This window comes from Triticum urartu, chromosome 6A (genome assembly GCF_056163025.1).
Source record: "Triticum urartu cultivar PI428250 chromosome 6A, HENAU_Tu73, whole genome shotgun sequence".
NCBI lineage: Eukaryota > Viridiplantae > Streptophyta > Magnoliopsida > Poales > Poaceae > Triticum > Triticum urartu.
Genome location: NC_141878.1, coordinates 67,076,009 through 67,080,725, shown reverse-complemented (window position 1 = coordinate 67,080,725; position 4,717 = coordinate 67,076,009).

Here is a 4,717-nt window from a genome sequence, read left to right as displayed (position 1 = left end):
GAGGCTTGCACCAGTCCATAAATGGATCGCTGGAGCTTGCACACTTTGTTAGCTCCCTTTGGATCGACAAAACCTTCCGGTTGCATCATATACAACTCTTCTTCTAGAAATCCATTCAGGAATGCAGTTTTGACATCCATCTGCCAAATTTCATAATCATAAAATGCGGCAATTGCTAACATGATTCGGACAGACTTAAACATCACTACGGGTGAGAAGGTCTCATCGTAGTCAATCCCTTGAAGTTGCCGAAAACCTTTTGCGACAAGTCGAGCTTTGTAGACAGTAATATTACCGTCGGCGTCAGTCTTCTTCTTGAAGATCCATTTATTCTCAATTGCTTGCCGATCATCGGGCAAGTCAACCAAAGTCCAGACTTTGTTCTCATACATGGATCCCATCTCAGATTTCATGGCTTCAAGCCATTTTGCGGAATCTGGGCTCACCATCGCTTCTTCATAGTTCGTAGGTTCATCATGATCTAGTAGCATGACTTCCAGAACAGGATTACCGTACCACTCTGGTGCGGATCTTACTCTGGTTGATCTACGAGGTTCAGTAGTATCTTGTTCTGAAGTTTCATGATCATTATCATTAGCTTCCTCACTAATCGGTGTAGGTGTCGCAGAAACAGGTTTTTGTGATGTACTACTTTCCAATAAGGGAGCAGGTACAGTTACCTCATCAAGTTCTACTTTCCTCCCACTCACTTCTTTCGAGAGAAACTCCTTCTCTAGAAAGGATCCATTCTTAGCAACGAATGCCTTGCCTTCGGATCTATGATAGAAGGTGTACCCAACAGTCGCCTTTGGGTATCCTATGAAGACACATTTCTCCGATTTGGGTTCGAGCTTATCAGGTTGAAGTATTTTCACATAAGCATCGTAGCCCCAAACTTTAAGAAACGACAACTTTGGTTTATTGCCAAACCATAGTTCATAAGGCGTCGTCTCAACGGATTTTGATGGTGCCCTATTTAACGTGAATGCGGCCGTCTCTAAAGCATAACCCCAAAACGATAGCGGTAAATCAGTAAGAGACATCATAGATCGCACCATATCTAGTAAAGTACGATTACGACGTTCGGACACACCATTACGCTGTGGTGTTCCGGGTGGCGTGAGTTGCAAAACTATTCCGCATTGTTTCAAATGTACACCAAACTCGTAACTCAAATATTCTCCTCCACGATCAGATTGTAGAAACTTTATTTTCTTGTTACGATGATTTTCAACTTCACTCTGAAATTCTTTGAACTTTTCAAATGTTCCAGACTTGTGTTTCATTAAGTAGATATACCCATATCTGCTTAAGTTATCCGTGAAGGTGAGAAAATAACGATATCCGCCACGAGCCTCAATATTCATCGGACCACATACATCTGTATGTATGATTTCCAACAAATCTATTGCTCTCTCCATAGTACCGGAGAACGTTGTTTTAGTCATCTTGCCCAAGAGGCACGGTTCGCAAGTACCAAGTGATTCATAATCAAGTGGTTCCAAAAGTCCATCAGTATGGAGTTTCTTCATGCGCTTTATACCGATATGACCTAAACGACAGTGCCACAAATAAGTTGCACTATCATTATCAACTCTGCATCTTTTGGCTTCAACATTATGAATATGTGTGTTACTACTATCGAGATTCATCAAAAATAGACCACTCTTCAAAGGTGCATGACCATAAAAGATATTACTCATATAAATAGAACAACCATTATTCTCTGATTTAAATGAATAACCATCTCGCATCAAACAAGATCCAGATATAATGTTCATGCTCAACGCTGGCATCGAATAACAATTATTTAGGTCTAATACTAATCCCGAAGGTAGGTGTAGAGGTAGCATGCCGACCGCGATCACATCGACTTTGGAACCATTTCCCACGCGCATCGTCACCTCGTCCTTTGCCAGTGTTCGCTTAATCCGTAGTCCCTGTTTCGAGTTGCAAATATTAGCAACAGAACCAGTATCAAATACCCAGGTGCTACTGCGAGCTCTAGTAAGGTACCCATCAATAACATGTATATCACATATACCTTTGTTCACCTTGCCATCCTTCTTATCCGCCAAATACTTGGGGCAGTTCCGCTTCCAGTGACCAGTCTGCTTGCAGTAGAAGCACTCAGTTTCAGGCTTAGGTCCAGACTTGGGTTTCTTCTCTTGAGTAGCAACTTGCTTGCCGTTCTTTTTGAAGTTCCCCTTCTTCTTCCCTTTGCCCTTTTTCTTGAAACTAGTGGTCTTGTTGACCATCAACACTTGATGCTCCTTCTTGATTTCTACCTCCGTAGCTTTCAGCATTGCGAAGAGCTCGGGAATAGTCTTATTCATCCCTTGCATATTATAGTTCATCACGAAGCTCTTGTAGCTTGGTGGCAGTGATTGGAGAATTCTGTCAATGACGCAATCATCTGGAAGATTAACTCCCAATTGAATCAAGTGATTATTATACCCAGACATTTTGAGTATATGCTCACTGACAGAACTGTTCTCCTCCATCTTGCAGCTATAGAACTTATTGGAGACTTCATATCTCTCAATCCGGGCATTTGCTTGAAATATTAACTTCAACTCCTGGAACATCTCATATGCTCCATGACGTTCAAAACGTCGTTGAAGTCCCGATTCTAAGCCGTAAAGCATGGCACACTGAACTATCGAGTAGTCATCAGCTTTGCTCTGCCAGACGTTCATAACATCTGGTGTTGCTCCAGCAGCAGGCCTGGCACCTAGCGGTGCTTCCAGGACGTAATTCTTCTGTGCAGCAATGAGGATAATCCTCAAGTTACGGACCCAGTCCGTGTAATTGCTACCATCATCTTTCAACTTTGCTTTCTCAAGGAACGCATTAAAATTCAACGGAACAACAACACGGGCCATCTATCTACAATTAAACATACATAAGCAAGATACTATCAGGTACTAAGTTCATGATAAATTTAAGTTCAATTAGTCAAATTACTTAAAGAACTCCCACTTAGACAGACATCCCTCTAATCCTCTAAGTGATCACGTGATCCAAATCAACTAAACCATAACCAATCATCACGTGATATGGAGTAGTTTTCAATGGTGAACATCGTTATGTTGATCATATCTACTATATGATTCACGCTCGACCTTTCGGTCTCCGTGTTCCAAGGCCATATCTGCATATGCTAGGCTCGTCAAGTATAACCCGAGTATTCTGCGTGTGCAAAACTGGCTTGCACCCGTTGTAGATGGACGTAGAGCTTATCACACCCGATCATCACGTGGTGTCTGGGCACGACGAACTTTGGCAAAGGTGCATACTCAGGGAGAACACTTCTTGATAATTTAGTGAGAGATCATCTTATAATGCTACCATCAATCAAAGCAAGATAAGATGCATAAAAAGATAAACATCACATGCAATCAATATAAGTGATATGATATGGCCATCATCATCTTGTGCTTGCGATCTCCATCTCCAAAGCACCGTCATGATCACCATCGTCACCGGCTCGACACCTTGATCTTCATCATAGCATCGTTGTCGTCTCGCCGATCTTATGCTTCCACGACTATCGCTACCGCTTAGTGATAAAGTAAAGCATTACAGCGCGATTGCATTGCATACAATAAAGCGACAACCATATGGCTCCTGCCGGTTGCCGATAACTCGGTTACAAAACATGATCATCTCATACAATAAAATTTAGCATCATGTCTTGACCATATCACATCACAACATGCCCTGCAAAAACAAGTTAGACGTCCTCTACTTTGTTGTTGCAAGTTTTACGTGGCTGCTACGGGCTTAAGCAAGAACCAATCTCACCTACGCATCAAAACCAAAATGATAGTTTGTCAAGTTGGTGCTGTTTTAACCTTCGCAAGGACCGGGCGTAGCCACACTCGATTCAACTAAAGTTGGAGAAACTGTCACCCACAAGCCACCTCTGTGCAAAGCACGTTGGGAGAACCGGTCTCGCGTAAGCGTACGCGTAATGTCGGTCTGGGCCGCTTCATCCAACAATACCACCGAACCAAAGTATGACATGCTGGTAAGCAGTATGACTTATATCGCCCACAACTCACTTGTGTTCTACTCGTGCATATAACATCAACATATAAAACCTAGGCTCGGATGCCACTGTTGGGGAACGTAGTAATTTCAAAAAATTTCCTACGCACACGCAAGATCATGGTGATGCATAGCAACGAGAGGGGAGAGTGTGATCTACATACCTAGTAGATCGACAACGGAAGCGTTTGGTTGATGTAGTCGTACGTCTTCATGATCCGACCGATCAAGCACCGAAACTACGGCACCTCCGAGTTCTAGCACACGTTCAGCTCGATGATGATCCCCGGACTCCGATCTAGCAAAGTGTCGGGGAAGAGTTCCGTCAGCACGACGGCGTGGTGACGATCTTGATGTACTACTGCAGCAGGGCTTCGCCTAAACTCCTCTACAATATTATCGAGGATTATGGTGGAAGGGGGCACCGCACACGGCTAAGAATATGATCACGTGGATCAACTTGTGTTTCTCTAGGGTGCCTCTGCCTCAGTATATAAAGGACCAAAGGGGGGAGGCCGGCCGGCCACATAGGGCGCGCCAGGAGAGTCCTACTCCCTCTGGGAGATTCCCCCCCCCCAATCCTAGTTGGAATAGGACTCGCGGAGGGGGGAAAAGAGAGAGAGGGGCCGGCCCCCTCTCCTTGTACAATTCGGACCAAGGGAGG